Consider the following 27,258-nt stretch of genomic DNA (forward strand, 5'->3'; position numbering starts at 1 on the left):
ATAGCTTTATGACTTTGGGAAGTTTCTTGTCTTACCTAAACTCAGTTGTTTTCATCTGGAAATTAGATATGTTAAATATTTTCACAATGATAGTGTGATGGTGCTAAATGAGGTAACATGTAGAAGCACTTTGGGAAATTCTAAATATTGCATAAATGTGAGCGATTTGAATTGTCATCCAACGGGCTACATATAAGGATATTTCTAGGGATTTCATTCTGCCATATACTGGTGGTTTATGACTTCAAGGTATTTACAGGTCTAGTTGTAGAGAGATTGACGTAGAGAACTAACCATAATATCATTGGAGAATAGAGAAGGGAAATTTCTTAGTTACCTGGGGCTGCTACAACATAGTTCCATATATTGGGTGGCTTAAATAAAAGACGCTTATTTCTCATAGTTCTGGAAGCTGGGAAGTCGAAGATCCAGGTCCCAGTAGCTTAGATGTCTGGTGAAATCTCTCTCCTTGGCTTGTAGATGACTGCCTTCTTGCTATATGCTCACATGATAGAGACAGAGAGGGTTTTGATTTCTTCCTCATCTTATATGGGAACTAATCCTATCATGGGGACTCCATTCTCATGACCTCATGTAAGCCTAGTTACCTCCTAAGGGTCTCACCTCCAGAAACGATCACATTGGGGATTAAACATGTGAATTTGTGGGAGGGGGTGGGGCACAAATATTTATCCCATAGCAGGAACTATCCACATATGTGCCAATACTTAGAGAAAATCTGATCACACTTGAATGATTAATTCTATCATTTTTTTTTTTTTTTTGCCAACATTCTTTTTTTTTTTTTTCTTTGTGGACACCCAGAACAGCAGGCTGGGGAAGTCAGAGTGGAAGATAAGGAAATTGGTGGCCCAGAAGCGCTGGCAAACAGACAACATTAAGATTTGCCACGTGCACCAGCCCCGACCCCACTGAGAAGGGGCGCACGCTTCCTGAGACACTTCTTTGCAAGCATTCTTATAAGAGTTTGCTTCAAAACATGGAGAAATCAGGAAACATTTTCTTCCCTCTGTTCATATTTTAGAGATTTAATATTGAATTTAAGGTTCCTTCCTTTGATTGGCCTCAATCTATCTAAATTCAATCCATATCTATATACCTAAGGTTGTGTGTATGTGTGTGGCAATTTTCCCCAAATTATCAAAAATTGTGTGGCACTCTTTTTCTAATACATAACAGAGTACAGAATCACTGTGGTGTTTGTAGGGGTTAAGCAATACGTTGGGGCCTGGGTAGTAATTCAGTTGGTTAGTTTGACAGTTTGAGATAACCGCACTGTACATGTCACTCATTCTATCACTGTATTGTTATTGTCAGTACCTTGGCATCTTGACATTTCTTTTCCAAGCTATGCCAGTTTTAGTTTTATTTTTCTGATTCCTTAAAAGGTAATGAAATTGTATTAGTTATGTATGAAAAATATAACCTTTAATTTTTGAATCTATGTAGGAAAACATAATTTATATTCTTCAGCTTAGAAGTATTTATAAAACACCATAGAAAAATAAAATGAGCCTAGTAATGATTTAATATATGGCACTTAGATCAAAAATAAAAGGTATTCATTGTACTATTATTTTTCTAAACAGTTTTTTAATACACAATTTTTAGGTATATCATTTTCTTTAATATTTAAAATTGCGTGGGTTTTACCTCTACACTTTTGTGAGAAGCAATTGTGTATCGGTTCTTTTGAGACTCTGTAGGAAGTTATTTCAAGTTAATTCACTAGGAAAGTACTGAACCAGCAAATCAGCATTACTAGAAATGGCTCCCCATCATCTGTACTCTAACAGGATGCTAATAAGTGTTGGCCTCCTTCCCTAGTAGTGAACCCAACTCCATTTTACCAACCTGCCTGGAGTTCTTCCTTCTGTTTTCTACTTTTATCTACCATATTCTATAATGTATTTTATTTCATCATACTTACTAGCTATGGCTTCCATAACAATTTCTATCAGGAAGGCAGTAGAGCTTGAGAACATAAGTTTTGGCAGTTTAAACATTGGTTCAAATTTTAGCTCCATCACTTATTGGTTTGCAACCTTGTTCAGCTGAACTGAATTTCAATTCCTTCATCTGTAAAATGGGAATAACAAGAATTTACTCATAGGGGTGTATAGGAATTAAAAGAGAAAGATGCAAAGCATGTGACCCACCAGCTGCCACATGGTAAAAACCTTATGCAATACCTGTTGTCTCCATTGTTGCTCTTATTATGACTACCATAAAATTAATGGTTATGAATTATATAGAAATACAGAAACTACATTTAGTTGTGCAAATGTTCCATTTGAAACTGGAAACTAATATACAGAAAACATTTTCTCCAACTCTGACAATTAAAAAGATAAAAATAGGGTTTCTCTGGTGGCGCAGTGGTTGAGAGTCCGTCTGCCGATGCTGCCGATGCAGGGGACGCGGGCTCGTGCCCCGGTCCGGGAAGATCCCACATGCCGCGGAGTGGCTGGGCCCGTGAGCCATGGCCACTGAGCCTGCGCGTCCAGAGCCTGTGCTCTGCAACGGGAGAGGCCACAACAGTGAGAGGCCCGCGTACCGAAAAAAAAAAAAAAAAAAGATAAAAATAAACAGAAAAAAAAAAGTTATATCTGTAAATTAAATTATTTTCAAAAGCAGAAGCTATGTATATTTATATCAATGGAATTAATTAATAGGAAATATGAACAAGCTTCTGAGTTAAGAACATCTTTAAAATATTTTGCTTAAGGAAAATGATACTTTGTAAAAGTGCAAAGTCTATTCGATATAGTCTATAGTCTAGACTGTCCCATGCTGTGATTATATCATAATGAGTGGACAAACAAAAGTAGTAGAATAATTATAAGTTTTCAGGATGTAAGTTTCTTTTCATCCCTGGAATATCTTTTGTATAAAAAATTAATTGTAATGTTGCTCAACTGAGTATGTCTGTCCTTCCATTTAGGACACTCACAAATCACAATGTACTAGACCTGACCCCCTGGGTAAAATGAATTTGACCAAAATATTTCAATCTCAAGAATATGGGCTATATTGAAAATCACTTTATCACTTTAAGAATTTGGACTGCACTACCTTTGAAACAAGTATTGCATCTTGCTCATGGGAAAGGTATCATCATGGTAAATACTTAATTAGATAAAGATATTATTGGATTTTTTCATCAGTGTAAGAATAAAAGTATTCAGTTTGAGTTCTCAAGGCTTTGATTACAGTCTATGGGTGTAAATCCAGTCTTGTTCATCAGAAATATCAGTTATTAAAATATACATTTTAGTTAAATGGGTATTTGAGTTTTTAAGAGAGAATCTATCTCAAACTCAAATAAGGACATTTAATAATTTTACAGAAAAGGCAATAAAAACAAATTCCTCCCAACAAAGCCTTATTCATGTATATAAATACTGTTTAAAAAATGTTTTCATGGAATATGCTTTAGAAACTTCAACATTTTAGTTGACTTATAATCCTTTAAGAATATTACAAAGTGGCTATAAACCTATAAACCAAGGAGAAGTTTTAAATTAATTTAATCTATAGAGTGAATATTAAGACATTTTAGGTCTTAATCCATCAGATAGTATTTTCATTATGGTCAATAATTCAGAATTTATTGCAGTAGTACAAGTACTCAGAGGAGAAGGTAATCCAAAAATTAGTTTTATTTTTGTTTTGTATCCCCATATTTATATTGAACATGCTTGAATTATTTTAGGGTTTATAGTAGCTCAAATTAAATAGGCAATTTTTTAAGGCTTAAGTTAGAACACTAGAAAACTATTTAGATTCTATTCTTCTTGCTCCCTGCCTCAACTGAGTAATTAAAAACATCACTTTGCAAATGGATGCAGAGTACATGCCAGAGTTAATCTGAAAATTCACTCTCTACATAAATTAGGAATGGTGCATCCTAATTTCTCTGCAAACGTGTATCATATGTGTTAACAGTGGTGGGGGTGAGGGAAGAATAAAGATTTTATAAACACATCAAAATTGTAGTTTGCTAGATGATTTCTGTGTGATTGAAATCTTCTATAAGCAAGGGAATATGTAGAAAAGTACAATTCCTGTTATTTTGGAAGCCAACATTAGTAGTTTATAGTGAAAAGATTTCTAATGCTTCTGAGTTTTATATTGTCATCAAAATTCTTATCATATAGAAAATGCTGTAGATAATGTCCAGAAGATTAACAAAGATATTAAAGACTTCCCTAAAATTAACTGATTTGAAAGGGATTAATATCCACAGAGGAGAAAGTCCATTATCTCTTATTTAAATTCTGTTTATTGGGACTAAAATTATTGGTATGTTGCCATACGGTTCCTTAAAATCAATCGTACCTACTATCAATTATTTGCCAAGTTTCACTGTCTAAACATATGAAAAATATGGTTACACAGTGTTGGAAATGCCAAAACAAATTTGAGTTACAGCCCTAAGGGCCCAGAAAGCCAATTTTGAATATTGTCTTACATTAAATTAGGTTCTGCTCACTACGTTTAAATTTTTAATTTCTCTCCCCAATAGCCTAAACCTACTAGTTTGCCAAATATTCTTTGGTTTTGTTTATAGACAATTTATCTTAGATTTTTGTTAATTTGAATCATACTCCTGTTTAAATATAATGCCTAAAGTGAGCAAAAGACCACACTCGTTTTATTTTTACATTTTAATATTTTGTTTATGGCATGATTTTTTTTTTAATTTTTATTTTATATTGGAATAGTGTTGATTTATAATGTTGTATTAGTTTCAGGTATACAGGAAAGTGTTTCAGTTATACATATACATATATCCATTCTTTTACAGATTCTTTTGCCATATAGTTTATTACAGGTGGCCACAGCTGGAGCCTAGGTCCTCTATGTGGAAACTGTGGTGTGGGTCTTTACAAGATGGTCAGTGAATTCCTGAGAGGGAGGCTTAGTGAACACAGTCTCTTTCCAGAGGATGGGATGAGATAGTTGTAGGTCTTGGAGATGTCGTGGAAGGTGGATTTGGTGAAGTTATCCATGGTGGTACTGCAGCCCCTGGCTGAGATGTAGCAGTCATTGATACTAGCCATCAACTGCAATTTCTTGGGCACAGGGGCTGAGACTATGCCAGTTCCTCTGCGGGTGGGGAAGAGGTATACCAGCACAGAGCCACAGCAGTGGGTTACTTTGCAAGGGTCGGTGCAGGGCTTGCCAATCTCGTCCCCCCACTATCTTGTTGCACAGAGAGTATGGCGACCTTGGCTGGAATAATGGCCCCATAAATTGCAATGGCTCCCTCTTTGGAGCACTTAACACCCAGAATAACATGTTGTTGTAATTCCCAGTGGTGATAAATGCCTTGAACCTGGTCTGCTGGCCAGTGTAGATGTGCTTTTGCACAGGTATACTCTTCAGAATCTCCTCCTTCAGGAAAAAGTCAGTGATCTCAGATTCCTTGATGGGCAGGGAGAGGTGATAGATATCCTCCAGGGACTAAATAAAAGATACCTGTGTAGATTTCATGGACGGAGTAAATTTTTGAGCAGGAAAGAAAATTAATTCTATTCTTCCATTTATAAAAGTAGGATTTCTGAGCCATATGTGTAGATACTTCTATTTGTTGAAATGCCTTACAAGAGTAGCCGAGTGTTAGGGCTTCCCTGGTGGCACAGTGGTTGAGAGTCCGCCTGCCGATGCAAAGGGCATCGTTCGTGCCCCGGTCCGGGAAGATCCCACATGCCGCGGAGCGGCTGGGCCCGTGAGCCATGGCCGCTGAGCCTGAGTGTTCGGAGCCTGTGCTCCGCAACGGGAGAGGCCACAACAGTGAGAGGCCCACGTACCGCAAAAAAAAAAAAAAAGAGTAGCCCAGTGTTAAAACATTGGGAATGTCAAACAGGTAATTAGAATCTTGTCACAGTAGCTGAACGTTCATACTGTTCTGAGCACAGGGGCAGAGAAAGCTTCAAATTTTATATTAATATGTTAGATCATACGGAGTCTGTACGATCTCCATATGATCTCCAACATTTATTTATTTAAATTTAACCCTTTTGACAAGCATATACACGTGCACACATCCATACATCACTTCAATAAAAACATACTGGAAAATGAGAAATGAGGAACTGAATAAGAAAATAAATTACTTATTTCAATAAATACAAGAAGGAATATTTAGAAGTGAAGAATCAAGTGTATGGGTCATTGGATAAGAAGGGGTTCAGATGAGATTCATGCTTGAGTTTGAATGAGTGGGAAATAGTGATATATCTATTAGAATTATTGGACCAAGGACATGAAAAAGTATCTTCAGACTAGTTATGATAAAGATATATTACTTCTTAGGCTCTCACCAGTCATTCCAAAGATCATATGTAACGAGAGGTACAACCATTGGCCTATGTTCATTCTGAATAAAATGATGGTATTTCTATTCAGCCAGTGAAGCACTAGAGGGCCATTTTTGGATTAGGCAGAATATTGAGAGGAAGACAAAGGAATATACTTCATTTTATTAAAGTAACAAAATGTGATGAAGGCTGAGAAATCTTGAACCAAGATGTCCTTTTGCACCAGATGTTCCTGAATACAGAATTCTTTGCAGTAGAGTATTTCAGTAAATATAGAAGTAAAATACCTACTTTTCTCATACAAGATTCTTGTTCCAGAAAAGAGATCTGAACTAGAAAGATATTGATCATTTGATCATCAGCAAATAATACATTTTTCTATACATTATCACCAGCTCAAACCTAGCCATAATTAATTATGATTCTATCTGGAGGACGTCAGAATTTGACTAGACTGTGTCATTGCATATAGCTTTGTATGTAACCATGTTACACTGTCACAACTAAGAAACCAACAGTGATACATTTTTATAAACTAAACTTTTCAATGTGCTTAGATTTCACCAGTTTTTCCATTAATTTCCCTTTTCTGTTCCAGAATTCTATTGAGGACACCACATTGCATTTATTCATCATGTCTCCTTAGCTTCCTCTGGTCTATGATGATTTCATAGGTTTTCTTCTTTTGATGACCTTGGTGGTTTTGAGTTCTGTTCAGGTATGTTGTCCTTCACCGGATTTTTCTGATGTTTTTCTCATTATTAGACAGGAGTTAGGGGGTTTGGGGAAAGAATAGAGATGGAGTGTCCTTTTCATTACCTCGATCAGTAGATATGTGTCAGCAACACAACAGTATCAGTGCTGTCAAACTAGATCACTTGGTTAAGGTAGTGTTTGTCAGGTTTCTCCATGGTAAAGTTATTATTTCTTTTTTCCTTTTGATATTCTCTTTTGTGGCACCAAGCTATTAATTTCCCCCCACATTCAGGGTGGAAGATTAAGTTCTGCCTCCGGGAGGTGAATTGTTTTTCTTTCTCTGTTTCTCTCTGTCCCTCTGTCTCTTTTTAGATTAGATATAGATAGATAGATACTGATATAGATAAAATTATGTATATACATATATATGTTCATTTTCTAGGGTTGCCCTAACAAAGTACCACAGACTGGGTGGCTTAAACAACAGAAATGTATTTTCTCACAGTTCTGGAGGCTGGAATTCCGAGGTCAAGGTGCTGGTGCTGGCAGGGTTGGTTTCCCCTTAGACTGTCTCTCGCCTTGGCCTGCAGATAGCCACCTTCTTGCTGCCTCTTTACATGGTTGTTCCTCTGTGTCCCTGATATCTCTCTCTGTGTATCTTAATCTCTCTCTTTTTTTTTTAATAAAGTCATATTGAATTAAGAGCCACCCTAAAGGTCTCATTTTAATTTAATGAAATGTATTTGAATATCCCACCCCAAAATATGCATCCTTGGCATATGAATTATGTGGAGATAAAACCATTTGAGCACGGGCAGACACAGCAAAAGTTATTTACCTCTCCCCAACTACTTAAAAATAAATTATAAATGTCTCCTTTTATAAAATAAATTTACATTTATAAGGAAAATTTCTATTTGTAAAGATATCTCTATACCAGGAAAACGGGCTAGTCCAGGGACACCTCATGTCATCTAAGAGACTCTAATCTAAATTTCAAGACAACCTTTATTTACCATAGATTTCCTTCCCTCACCCTCCCATAATTTGCCTTCTCAACCCAGAAGCCCAAAATTCCATTTCCCCTTGTTTACACTAAAATATTATATAAGCTGGCTGCCTCCTTGAGTTATGTTTTACTTTGCATACTCCCATGAGAATCTGTATAGATAACATTGTTTTTCTTTTGTTAATCTTTTATCAGTTTGATTTGCTAGCCACAGACATTGGTTTTAAGAGGAGAGAGGAAGAGATTTTTTTTTTTCCCTCCCCTACATTAATCACCACTTTAAGGCCTTATTTCTAAATACAGTCACATTCTGAGATGCTGAAAGCTAGGATTTCAACATATAAATTATGGAGAGACACAATTCAGACCATAACACTGTCTCTCTATCATGTAGAATTCTTCTGTAAGGAAAATATTTCCCTTCTCTATTTATTCAATCATTTTTTTACACCATTATGGATTCAATAAGTAACTTACACCTTAAGTTATAATCCAGTACTACATTATTTATTTGTTGCTCAATTTTTTTAAGCTTGCGAACTCTTTCAGACTGTCTCCAGTAACTCTTTGAATGTCTTCATCCTTTAAAATCTTTTTGAGCACTTCCTTATTTTGAGGTACTACATGAGGCTCCAAACTCATCTTGTATTTCCCTTGCTCCAGCCCTAGAATTAGCCATTTCTCCTAGGAGTCATAGTTTCTTTCAGAGGAAAATATCACTTCTTATCATTCAGATCACACCTTCTTCTCCAGGAGGCCTTCCAGGAGTAACTGAAGTTCCCTGCTTCTGGACCCCCAGCATTTCCATTATAGTCCCTGCTGCTATTTTTCTTAATAATCAAAAGTAATTTAAAACCACCTTGTTGGTGGTTGTATATTTATTAGTTTATTGTCTGTGTTCCTCTAAGGAATAAACTGCATGAGAACAGAAACATTGTTTTGATCTCCAATCAAGCTGCAGTTCTCACAAGAGGACCTGTCTCATAATTAACACTCAAAAAATATTTTCATGAGAAGGAATTAATAATTTATTTAGAAGTTACCTCAGGTTAAATCTGGTTGCATTTATTCTATCATACTTTCAAATTATTCCATAGATCAAGATAGGCTAGGTCAAGCTGCAATAACTAGCGTTAGGATTTCAATGACTTAACAAAAGCTTTTTTGTTTGTTTGTTTGATGTAGGCTGTTTCAGTCATATGACTCCTTCATATCAACTTGTGCTCCACAATTATCAAGTATGGAGAAAAATAAGGTATATCAGTGATACTCATATTTCATTGACAAAGCAAATCACATAATTCCAAAGGAGCATGAAAGGCTAAGCTGTCTGGAGAAAAGGAAACATGATTATTAACATCTAATACTAATGAACATAAATTTGACAGTTTGTTTAATATTTGTGATTTCTTGGGGAAAGAAATGGTCTTTTTTTTTTTCTTTTTTTAATTTCTCCAATTGACCTTACATATAATAATCATTCAACTATCTCCCTTTTTTTCTTTTTTTTTAAAAATTAACTTTAATTCTTATCATCTTCTCCCAGGTTTTGAAGCTGGTGTTTGCAACTAAAGGTAGAATTATGAAAGCCTTCAAATAATGTCCTTAAAGACATATAGGATATATGAGTGGATTTGCTTAATCCACAGCAAAAATCATGGCTCTCAATAATATAATAAAAGTTAAGATAGTGAAGGAAACTTCTCATGGCTCAGTGAATAATATGATGGAATGATAAAAGAACTACATGGTCAGTTTCCTGGTCATTAACATGTTTTTAGTGTTAGGATGTCAAAAGATATTATGTCAAGGAAAGGAAGGCTTTGTGATTTAAAAAAGGTAGGAAAATTCAAGTTTAAACAAAGTAAATTAAAAATTAACATATTTATTAACTGTTGGACTTCTTAAAATTCCCATTATGCTAAATATGTCCTATGAATTTTCTGAAAGATATTTAATATATGGTATCTGCTAAAGTATTTGAAGGCAGGTATAGTTTTCATCAAAAAATAAAAATAAAAAAGGGCCAAAAACAAAGGTTTGTAGTACAGGAAGTATATTTGGAAAGTCATCACAAAAAACAGGATTGAGGGACAGGGAATAAGAGAAAAACATTACAAGTATTGATTTTGGATGACATTGGCCTGCAGCAGCTTGAGGCAGGTTTTCAGTTCCCAGCCAGAGACTGAAGTCAGGCCAAGGCAGTGAGAGTGCTAAATCCTAGCTACTAGACCACCAGGAACCAGTGGCCACTGACGAGGCCCTGGCCCATCAGCTGTGTAGAAATGAAATTCCACATAGAGATGGGAAATAAGTGAAACAAGTAAAGTGTTTATTAGAAGGAGAAAGGGTACCTGTGGATAGACACATGGGTGGACTCAGAGAGAGAGAGTCATGCCCTCATGGTACTTTGAATCATTTATATGGGCCATTTCTTCAGGGTTTCCTTTGGCCAATCATCTTGCTTTGCCTGGTTCTGAGTCTGTATTTGGTTTGTCTCAGGGTCCTCTCATGTATGCATGTGCATCTCTTAGTCAAGATGGATTCCAACAAACGGGCCTATGGGTAGTTGACGTCACTTACTATGGGGTGGCAACCCTTCCCTTTTTGAGCTCCAAGGAGCCTTTCTGTGCAGGTGTAGTCGGAAAGCTCTCCTTGACCTTGAGAATGAAAAATGTGTGGTCTCTTATTTGGGCAGGGCTTAGCTCCTCCTCCTCTTCATCTTGGAGTTTCTGTCCACAGGGGACAAACTGCAGCTGTTAAGTCTGGGACCCATCTATCTCCTACCTCAAGATGAGTTACTGAATTGGTCACTGCAAAGGTTGACTAGCGTTAGATCTTACCTGTGACCTCTTGAAGAGCCTTATGGAATGCCTCTTAGAACTGGTTACCTGCAGCATTGAAGGGGGAAGATTTATCCACCCAACATCTATTCCTAAGAGGTCAATGATGGATCCTTGAGGGTTAATTACTTTCATGTCTGGGTTCACATGTTTGAATGTTAGGTTGGTTTCTAACAAGGATGTCGATGTCAATTTCTTAGGTTAGAAAAGTCTCTTGTGATGGAGGAGATTGGTTCAAGATGGCAGAGTAGAAGGATGTGAGCTCACTCCCTCTTGCAAGAGCACTAGAATCACAACTAATTGCTGAGCAATCATCAACAAGGAAACACTGGAACTCACCAGAAAAGATACTCCATATCCAAAGACAAAGGAAAAGCTTCAATTAAATGGTAGGAGGAGTGCAATCACAATAAAATAAAATCCCATGACCACTGGGTGGATGACTTACAAACTGGAGAACACTTATACCACAGAAGTCCACCGATTAGAGTGAAGGTTCTGAACCACAAGTCAGGCTTCCCAACCTGGGGGTCCAGCAACAGGAGGAGCAATTCCTAGAGAATCAGACTTTGAAAGCTAGCGGTATTTGATTGCAGGACTTTGACAGGACTGGAGGAAATAGAGACTCCACTCTTGGAGGGCACACACAAAGTAGTGTGCACATCAGGACTCAGGAGAGGGAAACAGTGACCCCATAGGAGCCTGAACCAGACCTAACTGCTAGTGTTGGAGGGTCTCCTGCAGAGGCGGGGGGGGGGTGGTTGTGGCTCACTGTGGGGACAAGCACACTAGTAGCAGAAGTTCTGTGAAGTACTCCTTGGTGTGAGCTCTTCCAGTGTCTACCATTAGCCCCCTCAAAGAATTGGGTAAGCTCCAGTGCAGGGTCATCTCAGACCAAACAACCAAGAAGCATGGAACACAGCCCCACCCATCAGCAAACGAGCAGATTAAAGTTTTACTGAGCTTTGCCAACCAGAGCAACACCCAGCTTTACCCACCCCCAGTCCCTCCCATAAGAAAGCTTGCACAAGCCTCTTAGATAGCCTCATCCACCAGAGGGCATAAGCAAGAAAAACTACAATCCTGCAGCCTGTGGAACAAAAAACAAATTCACAGAAAGACAGACAAAATGAAAAGGCAGAGGACTATTTACCAGATGAAGGAACAAGATAAAACCCCAGAAAAACAACTAAATGAAGTAGAGATAAGCAACCTTCCAGAAAAAGAATTCAGAATAATTATAATGAGGATGATCAAGGACCTCAGACAAAGAATGGAGGCAAAGATGAAGAAGATGCAGGAAATGTTTAACAAAGACCTAGAAGACTTATAGAAAAAACACCTACAAGAATTAAAGAACAAACAAACAGAGATGAACAATACAATAACTGAAATGAAAAATATACTAGAAGGAATCAATAGCAGAATAACTGAGGCAGAAGAATGGATAGTGACCTGGAAGACAGAATGGTGGAATTCACCTCCACAGTACAGAATAAAGAAAAAATAATGAAAAGAAATGAAGACAGCCTCAGAGATCACTGGGACAATATTAAACACACCAACATTTGCATTATAGGGGTCCCAGAAGGAGAAGGGAGAGAGAAAGGACCTGAGAAAGTATTTGTAGAGATTATAGTTGAAAACTTCCCAAACATGGGAAAGGAAATAGACACCTAACTCCAGGAAGTGCAGAGAGTCCCAAGCAGGATAAACCTAAGAAGAAACATGCTGAGACACAAAGTAATCAAATTAAAGAAAATTAAAGACACAGAAAAAATATTGAAAGCAACAAGGGAAAAATGACAAATAATATATAAGTGAATTCCCATAAGGGTAACAGCTGATTTCTCAGCAGAAACTCTACAAGTTAGAAGGGAGTGGCACAATATATTTAAAGTGATGAAAGGGAAGAACCTACAACCAAGATTACTCTATCTGGCAAGAATCTCATTCAGATTCGATAGGGACATCAAAAGTGTTACAGACAAGCAAAATCTAAGAGAATTCAGCACCACCAAACCAGCTTTACAACAAATGCTAAAGGAACTTCTCCAAGTGGGAAACAGAAGAGAAAAAAGAACCTACAAAAACAAACCACAAATAATTAAGAATATGGTAACAGAAACATACATATCAATAATGACCTTAAATGTGAATGGATTAAATGGTCCAACCAAAGGACACAGCCTTGCTGAATGGATACAAAAACAAACAAACAAACAAAAAACCCATAGATATGCTGTCTACAAGAGATCCATTTCAGACCTAGGGACACATACAGACTGAAAGTGAGGGAATGGAAAAAGATATTCCATAAAAATGGAAATCAAAAGAAAGCTGGAGTAGCAATACTCATATCAGATAAAATAGACTCTAAAATAAAGAATGTTACAAGAGACAAGAAGGACACTACATAATGATCAAGGGATCAATCCAAGAAGAAGATATAGCAAATATATATATATATATATATATATATATATATATATATATATATATATACACACACACACACACAACATAGGACACTTCAATATATTATGCACATATTAACAGTTATAAAAGAGGAAATTGACAGTACCACAATTATAGTGGGGGACTTTAACACCTCACTTACACCAATGGACAGATCATCCAGACTGAAAATTAATAAGGAAACACAAGCTTTAAATGACACAATAGACCAGATAGATTTAATTGATATTTATAGGGCATTCCATCCAAAAACAGCAGATTACGTTTTTTTCTCAAGAGCACATGGAACATTCTCCAGGATAGATCACATCTTGGGTCACAAATCAAGCCTCAGTAAATTTAAGAAAATTGAAATCATATCAAGCATCTTTTCTGACCACAACACTATGAGTTTAGAAACAAATTACAGGGAAAATTGTAAAAAACAAAAAGACATGGAAGCTAAACAATACAATACTAAATAAACAAGAGATCACTGAAGAAATCAAAAAATACCTGGAGACAAAAGGCAATGAAAACACAACAATCCAAAACCTATGGGATGCAGGAAAAGCAGTTCTAAGACAGAAGTTTATAGCAATACAGTCCTATCTCAAGAAATAAGAAAAAGCTCAAAGAAGCAATGTAACCTTACACCTAAAGGAACTAGAGGAAGAGAACAAACAAAACCCAAAGTTAGTAGAAGGAAAGAAATCATAAAGATCAGAAAAGAAATAAATGAAATAGAAACAAATAAAAGAGTAGCAAAGATCAATAAAACTGAAAGGTGGTTCTTTGAGAAGATAAACAAGATTGATAAACCTTTAGCCAAACTCAAAAAAAAAAAAAAAAAAGGGAGAGGACTCAAATCAATAAAACTAGAAATGAAAAAGGAGAAGTTACAATGGACACAGTAGAAATACAAAGCATCCTAAGAGACTACTGCAAGCAACTCTATGCCAATAAAGTGGACAACCTGGAAGAAATGGACAAATTCTTAGAAAGGTATAATCTTCCAAGACTGAACCAGGAAGAAATAGAAAATATGAACAGACCAATCACAAATAATGAAATTGTGAGTCAAAATTTTCCAACAAACAAAAGTCCAGGACCAGATGGCTTCACACGTGAATTCTATCTAACATTTAGAGAAGCGCTAACAGCCATCCTCCTCAAACTCTTCCAAAAAATTGCAGATGAAGATACACTCCCAAACTCATTCTAAGAGGCCACCATCACCCTGATACCAAAACCAGACAGCGACACTAAAAAAAAGAAAAGTACAGACCAATATCACTGATTAATATAGATGCAAAAATCCTCAACAAAATACTAGCAAACAGAAACCAAAACCACATTAAAAGGATCATACACCATGATCAAGTGGGATTTACCCTGGGATGCAGGGATTATACAATATATGCAAATCAATCAAAGTGATTCAAACATATTAACAAATTGAGAATAAAATATGCACACATATTTAGGATAAAAACTCTCCAGAAAGTGGGAGTAGAGAGAACCTACCTCAACATAATAAAGGCCATATATGACAAACACAGCAAATATCATTCTCAATGGTGAAAAATGGAAAGCATTTCCTCAAAGGTCAGGAAGAAGACAAGGATGTCCACTCTCACCACTATTATTCAACATAGTTTTGGAAGTCTTAGCCACAACAATCAGAGAGGAAAAAGAAATAAAAGTAATACAAATTGGAAAAGAAGAAGTAAAACTTTCACTGTTTGCAGATGACATGATGCTATATAGAGAGAAGCCTAAAGATGCCACCAGAAAAAATACTAGAGCTAATCAATGAATTTGGTAAAGTAGCAGGATACAAAATTAATACACAGAAATCTCATGCATTCCTATACACTAACAATAAAATATCAAAAAGAGAAATTAAGGAATAACTACATTCACCAGTGCATCAAAAAGAATAAAATACCTAGGAATAAACCTACCTAAGGAGGTAAAAGACCTGTACTCAGAAAACTATAAAACACTGCTGAAAGAAATCAAAGATGACACAAACAGATGGAAAGATATATCATGTTGTTTGGTTGGAAGAATAAATATTGTGAAAATGACTATACTACCCAAAGCAATCTACAGATTCAATGCAATCCCTATCAAATTACCAAAGGAATTTTTTTACAGAACTAGAACAAAAAAATCTTAAACTTTGTATGGAGACACAAAAGACCCTGAATATCCAAAGTGATCTTGAGGGAAAAAAAGGAGCTGGAGGAATTAGACTCCCTGATGTCAGACTATACTACAAAGCTACAGTAATCAAGACAATATGGTACTAGCACAAAAACAGAAATATAGATCAATGGAACAGGATATACAACCCAGAGATAAACTAATGCACATATGGTCAACTAATCTATGACAAAGGAGTCACGGTTATACAATGGAGAAAAGACAGGCTCTTCAATAAGTGGTGCTGGGAAAACTGGACAGCTACATGTAAAAGAATGAAATTAGAACACTCTCTAACACCATACACAAAAATAAACTCAAAATGGATTAAAGATCAAAATGTAAGACCAGACACTATAAAACACTTAGAGGAAACATAGGAAGAACACTCTTTGACATAAATCACAGCAAGATCTTTTATGACCCACCTCCTAGGATAATGGAAATAAAAACTAAAATAAACAACTGGGACCTAAGGAAACTTAAGTTTTTACACAGCAAAGGGAACTATAAACAAGATGGAAAGGCAATCCTCAGAATGGGAGAAAATATTTGCAAATGAATCAACCAACAAAGGATTAATCTCCAAAATATATAAACAGCTCATGCAGCTCAACATTAAAGAAACAAACAACCCAATCCCAAAATGGGCAGAAGACCTAAATGAGAAGAAGACATATGTCTCCAAAGAAGACATACAGATGGCCAAGAAGCACATGAAAAGCTGCCCAACATCACTAATTATTAGAGAAATGCAAATCAAAACTACAATGAGGTATCACCTCACACCAGTTAGAATGGGCATCATCAGAAAATCTACAAACAACAAATGCTGGAGAGGGTGTGGAGAAAAGGCAACCCTCTTGCACTGTTGGTGAGAATGTAAATTGATACAGCTACTATGGAGAACAGTATGGAGGTTCCTTTAAAAAATAAAATTACCATATAATCCAGCAATCCCACTACTGGGCCTATACCCAGAGAAAACTATAATTAAAAAATACACATGCAGCCCAATGTTTTTTGTATGGAAACACAAAAGACCCCGAATAGCCAAAGCAATCTTGAGAACGAAAGAAGGAACTGGAGGAATCAGGCTCCCTGACTTCAGACTATACTACAAAGCTACAGTCATCAAGACGGTATGGTACTGGCACAAAAACAGAAAGATAGATCAATGGAACAGGATAGAAAGCCCAGAGATAAACCCATGCACATATGGACACCTTATCTTTGATAAAGGTGGCAGTAATGTACAATGGAGAAAGGACAGCCTCTTCAATAAGTGGTGCTGGGAAAACTGGACAGGTACATGTAAAAGTATGAGATTAGATCACTCCCTAACACCATACACAAAAATAAGCTCAAAATGGATTAAAGACCTAAATGTAAGGCCAGAAACTATAAAACTCTTAGAGGAAAACATAGGCAGAACACTCTATGACATAAATCAAAGCAAGATCCTTTCTGACCCACCTCCTAGAGTAATGGAAATAAAAACAAAAACAAACAAATGGGACCTAATGAAACTTCAAAGCTTTTGCACAGCAAAGGAAACCATAAACAAGACCAAAAGACAACCCTCAGAATGGGAGAAAATATTTGCAAATGAAGCAACCGACAAAGGATTAATCTCCAAAATTTACAAGCAGCTCATGCAGCTCAATAACAAGAAAACAAACAACCCAATCCAAAAATGGGCAGAAGACCTAAATAGACATTTCTCCAAAGAAGATATACAGACTGCCAACAAACACATGAAAGAATGCTCAACATCATTAATCATTAGAGAAATGCAAATCAAAACTACAATGAGATATCATCTCACACCAGTCAGAATGGCCATCATCAAAAAATCTAGAAACAATAAATGCTGGAGAGGGTGTGGAGAAAAGGGAACACTCTTGCACTGCTGGTGGGAATGTGAATTGGTTCAGCCACTATGGAGAACAGTATGGAGGTTCCTTAAAAAACTACAAATAGAACTACCATATGACCCAGCAATCCCACTACTGGGCATATACCCTGAGAAAACCAAAATTCAAAAAGAGTCATGTACCAAAATGTTCATTGCAGCTCTATTTACAATAGCCCGGAGATGGAAACAACCTAAGTGCCCGTCATCGGATGAATGGATAAAGAAGATGTGGCACATATATACAATGGAATATTACTCAGCCATAAAAAGAAACGAAATTGAGCTATTTGTAATGAGGTGGATAGACCTAGAGTCTGTCATACAGAGTGAAGTAAGTCAGAAAGAAAAAGACAAATACCGTATGCTAACACATATATATGGAATTTAAGAAAAAAATGTCATGAAGAACCTAGGAGTAAAGCAGGAATAAAGACGCAGACCTCTTAGAGAATGGACTTGAGGTTATGGGGAGGGGGAAGGGTGAGCTGTGACAGGGCGAGAGAGAGTCATGGGCATATACACACTAACAAACGCAGTAAGGTAGATAGCTAGTGGGAAGCAGCCGCATGGCACAGGGATATTGGCTCGGTGCTTTGTGACAGCCTGGAGGGGTGGGATGGGGAGGGTGGGAGGGAGGGAGACACAACAGGGAAGACATATGGGAACATATGTTTATGTATGACTGATTCACTTTGTTATAAAGCAGAAACTAACACACCATTGTAAAGCAATTATACCCCAATAAAGATGTTAAAAAAAAAAAAAAATACACATGCAGCCCAATGTTCATTGCAGCACTATTTACAATAGCCAGGTCATGGAAGCCACCTAAATGCCCATTGACAGATGAATGGATAAAGAAGCTGTGGTACATATATACAATGGAATATTACTCAGTCATAAAAAGGAATGAAGTTGGGTCATTTGTACAGACGTGGATGGACCTAGAGACTGTCATACCAAGTGAAGTACGTCAGAAAAAGAAAAACAAATATCGTATATTAATATGTATATATGGAATCTAGAAAAATGGTACAGATGAACTGGTTTTGCAAGGTAGAAATAGAGGCACAGTTGTAGAGAGCAAACATATGGACACCAAGGGGGAAAGTGACATGTGGGTGTTGTAGTGGTGGGATGGGTTGGGAGATTGGGGTTGACATTTATACACTGATATGTATAAAATAGATAATTAATAATAACCTGCTGTATAAAAAATAAATAAAATAAAATTGAAAAAAAAAAGTCTCTTGGTAGGAAATAAAGGCAAAAGGCCTAGGTAGGTCTAAGTGAAACCTTGTAATATGAACTAGTGCAAACTTGGACAGTCTGTTCATAAGCAACTGCTACATCAGAAGCTAGAATAAGAGTTGCAACCCAATTTTTTTTCATGTATTTAAGTGTATTTAAAACATTGAAGGATAAGTTCAGGAAGCAAATTATAAGTTTTACAAAAATGTATATAATAGACCTTACTATTGATGATTCTTCATAATATTAGCAAGAATAAAATATATATATAAAGGAAGTTCTAATCTAGCCTCTAAGAACTTCTAATTGTCACATAAATTTTAAGAGCCATCACAGTGTAAGATGCCAAAATTGTAGTTATTTAAATATATGTGTATGCATACACACACACACATGTGTGTATATATATGCATACACATATTTATCTCTTACAAATAATCTTATTTTTCATTTTCAAATTTGTATACCAAGTTCTTACTTTTCTCATTTAGAACACATTCATGGAATGTAATGGAAGTATTATTGCTTTCATAGGCTTAATGTCTGCAACTCAATTAAAAGCAAAACTACAGAACAGCCATTTAGCAATACAATAATTCTCAAGTTATTGTACTCAGTGATAAATATCCACTGAGCAAACAGTATACAAGGACATTGTTTCCACAAATATAATTGGAAACGAATAACAGGAAAAGCAATTTAGAAATGAGAGAGAATAAAAAAAACTAAAAGATTAGCTTTCAATACTCTAGAACTCCCAGGATTTGTTTTTTCATGTTTTCATGACTTTTCTTACAGGATCTCAATGTATAGACATTAAAGTCTAGAGTGTAAAAAGATAATAGCTGTAATGATATGTCTCATACATTTCATTAAAAATGTGTTTTTAGCTTTTTTTTTTTTTCTTTTTAGTTTTTTAAGGAACCTCCATACTGTTCTCCATAGTGGCTGTATCAATTTACATTCCCACCAACAGTGCAAGAGGGTTCCCTTTTCTCCACACCCTGCCCAGCATTTGTTGTTTGTAGATTTTCTGATGATGCCCATTCTAACTGGTGTGAGGTGATACCTCATTGTAGTTTTGATTTGCATTTCTCTAATAATTAGTGATGTTGAGCAGCTTTTCATGTGCTTCTTGGCCATCTGTATGTCTTCTTTGGAGAAATGTCTATTTAGGTCTTCTGCCCATTTTGGGATTGGGTTGTTTGTTTCTTTAATGTTGAGCTGCATGAGCTGTTTATATATTTTGGAGATTAATCCTTTGTTGGTTGATTCATTTGCAAATATTTTCTCCCATTCTGAGGATTGTCTTTCCATCTTGTTTATAGTTTCCTTTGCTGTGCAAAAATTTTAAGTTTCCTTAGGTCCCAGTTGTTTATTTTAGTTTTTATTTCCATTACTCTAGGAGGTAGGTCATAAAAGATCTTGCTGTGATTTATGTCAAAGAGTGTTCTTCCTATGTTTCCTCTAAGTGTTTTATAGTGTCTGGTCTTACATTCAGGTCTCTAATCCATTTTGAGTTTATTTTTGTGTATGGTGTTAGAGAGTGTTCTAATTTCATTCTTTTACATGTAGCTGTCCAGTTTTCCCAGCACCACTTATTGAAGTGCCTGTCTTTTCTCCATTGTATAACTGTGCCTCCTTTGTCATAGATTAGTTGGCCATATGACCCAACAATCCCACTACTGAGCATATACCAGAGAAAACCATAATTCAAAAAAACACATGTACCCCAATATTCATTGCAGCACTATTTACAATAGCCAAGTCATGAAAGTAACTTAAATGTCCATTGACAGATGAATGGGTAAAGAAGCTGTGGTACATATATACAATGGAATATTACTCAGCCTTAAAAGGAATGAAATTGGGTCATTTGTACAGACGTGGATGGACCTAGAGACTGAATTGAATTATGGTCATACCAAGTGAAGTAAGTCATAAAGAGAAAAACAGATATTGTATTTTAACACATATATGTGGAATCTAAAAAAATGGTACAGATGAACTGGTTCACAAGGAAGAAATAGAGACACAGATGTAGAGAATAAACATATGGACACCAAGGGAGGAAAGCAGGTGCAAGATAATGGGATGAATTGGGAGATTTGGATTGACAGATATACACTGATATGTATAAGATAGATAACTGATAAGAACCTGCTGTATAAAAAATAAATTAATAGAATAAAATTTTTAAAAAAAGAAAAAAATATGTGGTTTCTTATATTTTTGGATTATATTTCCCCAACCATCTGATTGAAATATTGTTTTCACAGAGAACTCTGGAATTGAATCTGGCTTCAGTTTTATGGAAAATAGCACACAAATATCATGAATTGATTATACAGCCTTGATAACTTTTATCTAATTGTTCAGTTCCTTCAGTGATGAATGAACAGTAACAAGTATTGCCATTTGTAGGGAACTATGGAATTTTTCAATGAAGAGTACATGTCAGATAAAGATACCTTAACTTTCAGAAGGATACTGGCTCAAATACCTTCTTGTACAGGTAGCAACGGAGAATATTTTAAATCAAATATTCTTTTTGTCTATTTTATCTGCTCATGAGCTTTAACCAAGTGCTATTCATTTACATTTAACCCCAACATCAAATATAGGTTATACGTTAATCCAAGAGCAATATATATGATTTGGTCAAAGACATTTCAATGCTGTCGCATTCCATAATCATTCATTATTATATATGGAACTAAACCCAATTACACTGACACCAAAAATGCAGAATCTAACATTCAAATTAAAGAAAAACATCTAAAAGTATTTCTCACTATAGTGGTTAATTTTATATTTCAACTTGGCTAGGCTATTGTGCCTATTTGTTTGATAAAGCACCAGTCTAGATGCTGCTGTGAAGCTAGTTTTTTTAGATGTGATTAACATTTTAAAAATTAGACTTTTAGTAAAGCAAATTAACCTCCATAATGACTATTATCAGTTGAAAACCTTACTAGAAAATATTAAGGTCCCCCAAAAAGGAATAAAATCTGCCTCCAGACTGTCTTTAGATTCAAGACTACAACAATTCTTTCCAGCACTTTTAGACCTGTGGCCTGCCCTGAAAATTTTGGACACTTCCACCCCTACAATTGCATAAGCCAATTCTTTAAAGTAAATGCATATGTTTTTCTGGAGAAAAATTGGGGGTTAAGACTTCAACATGTGAATTTGTGGGAGAGGGGTGGAACTTGAACATTCAGCTCATAACAGGAACCCTCAGTATATGCACCAATACTTAGACATAATTTGATCACATTTGAATGATTAATTCTATCAAAAATTTCTTGCCAACATTCTTTTATTTTTCTTTGTGGACACCTGGGGCAGTGAGGCATTTTGGGTTATTTCAATTTTTCAAATTCCATTTTAATTTGTTTGTTGACTTTTGATTATATCTTTTAGTATACTATTGTAATGGTTGTTTCTGGTATTGAAATATACTTACCAAATTTTATATAGGTCACTTGTTTAACATTTTACCCTTTCAAATAAAAGAAAGAAACCTAAAAATTTCCATAAGTCTTCTTACTCTCCCAGCAGTGCCATATTAGGGAACTCTTCACTTTCATCTGTTTTGCTGAAAGCCATTTTGATATGAAGTCTTACTTGATTTGCTGGCTATTAACTAGCTAGCCAGTAGTTAAAATTTTCCTTTCTACTGAATAGAAATTATTTTTTTAAATTACTCTATATATTGAATACATGCCAATTGTGTTTAACTCTTTTCTCCCTGCATATAAAGTACTTTGAGATCATAATCCATGGCATATTTTATTTTTAATCACTTTAGTTTGTAGGAATTGGCGAGCAGAATAAACTGAAAATTATGGGTCCAAAACTTGGAAAGTAAAAGGTATTAGACAGCTATGATATAAGTTTAAGAAAGTGGAAACTCAGGAGTAAGGACACATAGTCCAGCCCTAGAAGATAAAATCATATTTTGCTATATTTACTATTTTAAAACCATTTTAGCAAGAGGGTCTTAGCATTGGTTGCTAATGTCCCTATCAGTGGGAGAATGGCAGAATGGAAAATACCAGAGCAGAGTTCTTCAGATATCTTGTTTAAGGAGCAAAGTGTTGAATACTGGAACAACCACTGTAGGGTTCTTAAATAAATTAACTTTTCAAGTTAAAGTGTCTAACATTTTCAATACTGCAATAAAACACCTGCATACCAGAAAGCACCATGGGGACTTCAGTGGAATAAATATCTGTCTCACATGGTAGACACCTGTCAAATGTTAATGATGACAGTGACAGCTTAAATAACTTTCATTGGGCTTAAGAGAAGCAATGTGTGCATTAGAAAGAGAAAAGAAGAATCATTTATGTCATATCTTATTTTTACATAGAAGATCTTAAAGCCAATCAACCATTCTTACTTGAAAGTTATGCTATGCCCAATAATGAATAGCTTTTCAAAGCAATCCTTGAGCACAGTGATTTTTTCACTTTCTGCACATTAATTTCCCATAGTACATAAGATGAAATCTCTAAATGTCTCTTTTGGTCCTGATCATTATACAGGCTATCATTAAAACCATAAAAATGATAACCCACTGTGTAATCATACTCAAATACATTCTATCATGTATTCCACAGAATGTTGAAAATAAATTTAGCAAATGTAGGAGCTTGTGGTTTTAAATCACTAAACACTAAAATAAGGCATCTTGATCCTCTAAAATTGAAAGCCTAATATAACTAAATCACATATATAACATTTTTGTGATATTACTAGTTGAATATCAACAGTATATGTATATATATATATATATATATATAAAAGGTTAGCTTTTTGTTTTTATTAATAAAGATAATATCAATATTGCCAATATCCCAGATGCCAGGGTCTGCGTGGATTTCAAGATAGATACACTATTAAATAGCAATGAAATTCAATAAAGATTATTGAATGGGGATCTTCACTGGGCATCTCTGGTCTGGCTCACAATCTACCACCACCATCCTTATTGTCTCCGAGGACCTCCTTTCTTTCTTTTGTGAGTTTTCTGATGAGTAGCTGGAGCCTGCACCGTTGGGTTAGTGTTTGGGCTGGTTCCCAGGACTGCCCATCAGCCTCATTTCTGTTTATTTCTTTCTTTCTTTCCTTCTTTTTTTTTTTTTTAACATCTTTATTGGAGTATAATTGCTTTACAATGGTGTGTTAGTTTCTGCTTTATAACAAAGTGAATCAGTTATTCATATGCATATGTCCCCATATCCCCTCCCTCTTGCATCTCCCTCCCACCCTCCCTATCCCACCCCTCTAGGTGGTCACAAAGCACTGAGCTGATCTCCCTGTGCTATGCGGCTTCTTCCCACTAGCTATCTATTTTACGTTTAGTAGTGTATATATGTCCATGCCACTCTCTCACTTTGTCCCAGCTTATCCTTCCCCCCTCTCCATATCCTCAAGTCCATTTTCTAGTAGGTCTACATCTTTATTCCCATCTTGCCCCTAGGTTCTTCATGACCTTTTTTTTTTTTTTTAGATTCCATATATATGTGTTAGCATACGATATTTGTTTTTCTCTTTCTGACTTACTTCTCTGCATGACAGTCTCTAGGTCCATCCACCTCACTACAAATAACTCCATTTCACTTATTTTATGGCTGAGTAATATTCCATTGTATATATGTGCCACATCTTCTTTATCCATTCATCTGTTGTTGGACACTTCAGTTTCTTCCATGTCCTGACTATTGTAAATAGAGCTGCAATTAATTTTTTTTCTTCTCTTCTTCTCTTCTTTTCTTCTCTTCTTACTTAACTTTTACCCTATAAGCAGTAATTAACACCACTCCTCTTACATATATTCTCCTTCTTTGTGATTTTCTCCCTGTTTCACTCTCTAGGCAAAAACACAATGTTGTTGAAATACAGTATCCCACCTACTCTCTACTTTTACCTGTGTTGAGTATGACAGGAGAAAACACACAATGATGGGCTTTTAGTCTTGCCTTACAAACCTGATTTTATTTATTTTATTTTTTTTTAGTTAATTTAGTCTGTACCTTCCTAAACAATTTCACATCTTTTATTCTCTCTTTAAAGTCACACCTCATCCTCACACTCTTCACTCAGTTGATAAGTTTGCTTAATAGGAGCCATTAGAGAAATTTCACATCAAATGTTATCAGCTTATGTGCATCTGCATATATGTAGGCTCTTTTTTTATGCCCTGGATTTATTCCATCCCATTCACATAAGGACTCCGTATCTGTAATTGTTCCTTCTTGTTTTCTGTGTTATCAAATTCTCCATCTTTGCTGGAACTTTTCCACTAGTGTGCACACGTGTTAATATTTTCTACTTATTCAACTTCTTGATAGTGACCTTTCTTTTCACTATTTCCAGCCAAATCTTCAAGAGAGTTTTCTGTATTCTATCTCCATTTTTCCACTCATTCACTATTGGTTTTTATCATCAAGTTTCCACAGTCTCTTCTCCCTTGAAACTGTTTCCATCAAGATCATTTGCTACATTTTCATTGTCAAAGTTTGTGGTCCATTCTCAGCTTTCTTCTTGCTTCATCTGTCACAGCTAACCGGAAGCCTTCTTAAAATATTTTTTCTTCACCTGACTCCTTAGATAACCTCTCTCATGTGTCTCCTATGACAAAACTGCTGCCAATTCTTTTTCTATTGCTTTTGTTCATTCTTCCTTATATTCCCAAATTCTACCTGTTTGAGAGTCCCAATTACAGTTCTTGGCCCTCTTCCTTTTTTCAATACATACATTTAAATCTTTTATAGCTCAGTTTCTTTCAATGAAATCTGTATGTTGACACTTCCCATACTTGTGCTTCCAGTCCCAACATCTCAAATTGAACCACAGATTCATATTTCCAACAATCTACTCAACATCTCTGCTTGAATGTCTAATAAGCATATTACATATCCAAAATAATTTATTCCTTTCTCTTGTTGAACTTGCTCTTCCCAAGGCTTCCTCATGTTTATAAATGTCATTCTTGCATTTGGTCAACCCCTAACTTGGAGTCCTCTTTACTCTTTTGCTCTCTTTCACACCACATGTCCAATTTATCAGAATTTCCTGTAGCCTGTGTTAGAAATATATCAAAATTCCAACCATTCTACATCATTTCCACAACTAAGTGGTCTAAGTACCTCAATCTCTTTCTGGAGGGTTTTTATGATAAATGAGTGTTGAATTTTGTTGGAAGTTTTTCAGCATCTATTGAGATGATCATATGGTTTTTATTTTTCAGTTTGTTAATATGGTGTATCACATGGATTGATTTGCATATACTGAAGAATCCTTGTGTTTCTGGGAAAAAAAAACACTTATCATGGTGTATGATCCTTTTAATGTGCTGTTGGATTCTGTTTGCTAGTATTCTGTTGAGGATTTTTGCATTTATGTTCATCAGTGATATTAGTCTGTAGTTTTCTTTCTTTGTGACATCTTTGTGTGGTTTTGGTATCGGGGTGATGGTGGCCTTGTAGAATGAGTTTGTGAGTGTTCCTCCCTCTACTATATTTTGGAAGAGTTTGAGAAGGATAGGTGTTGTTAGCTTTTCTCTAAATGTTTGATAGAATTCTCCTGTGAAGCCATCTCATCCTGGGCTTTTATTTGTTGGAAGATTTTTAATCTCAGCTTCAATTTAAGTGCTTGTGATTGCTCTGTTTACATTTTTTATTTCTTCTTGGTTCAGTCTCGTAAGGTTGTTCTTTTCTAAGAATTTGTCCATTACTTCAAGGTTGTCCATTTTACTGGCATATAGTTCCTTGTAGTAATCTCTCATGATCCTTTGTATTTCTGCAGGGTCAGTTGTTACTTCTCTCTTTTAATTTCTAATTCTATTGATTTGAGTCTTCTCCCTTTTTTCCTTGATGAGTCTGGTTAATGGTTTATTAATTTTCTTTATCTTCTCAAAGAACCAGCTTTTAGTTTTATTGATCTTTGCCCTTGTTTCCTTCATTTCTTTTTCAATTATTTCTGATCTGACCTCTATGATTTCTTTCCTTCTGCTATCTTTAGGGGTTGTTTTGCTCTTCTTTCTTTAATTGCTTTAGGTGTAAGTTTATTTTTTTTTTATTTGAGATGTTTCTTGTTTCTTAAGGTATGATTGTATTGCTATAAAGTTCCCTCTTAGAACTGCTTTTGCTGCATCACATAGGTTTTGGGTCGTGTTTTCATTGTCATTTGTTTCTAGGTATATTTTGATTTCCTCTTTGATTTCTTCAGTAACCTCCTGGTTATTAAGTAGTGTATTGTTTAGCCTCCATGTGTTTGTGTTTTTTACAGATTTTTTCCTGTAATTGATATCTAGTCTCATACATTGTTGTCGAAAAAAGATACTTGATACAATTTCAATTTTCTTAAATTTACCAAGGCTTGATTTGTGACCCAAGTTATTGTCTATCCTGGAGAATTTTCCATGAGCACTTGAGAAGAAAGGTATTCAGTTGTTTTTGGATGGAGTGTTCTATAAATATTAATTAAGTCCATCTTGTTTAGTATATAATTTAA

At 35.6% G+C, this 27,258-nt stretch overlaps 1 pseudogene; it reads right to left on the reverse strand.

Moving 5' to 3' along the window:
• Window positions 1-2,071: 2,071 nt before the first annotated feature.
• Window positions 2,072-27,258, reverse strand: part of LOC101273747 (40S ribosomal protein S2-like) — a 28,749-nt pseudogene continuing 3,562 nt past the window's right edge.

This window comes from Orcinus orca, chromosome 5, assembly GCF_937001465.1.
Source record: "Orcinus orca chromosome 5, mOrcOrc1.1, whole genome shotgun sequence".
Classification (NCBI taxonomy): Eukaryota; Metazoa; Chordata; class Mammalia; order Artiodactyla; family Delphinidae; genus Orcinus; species Orcinus orca.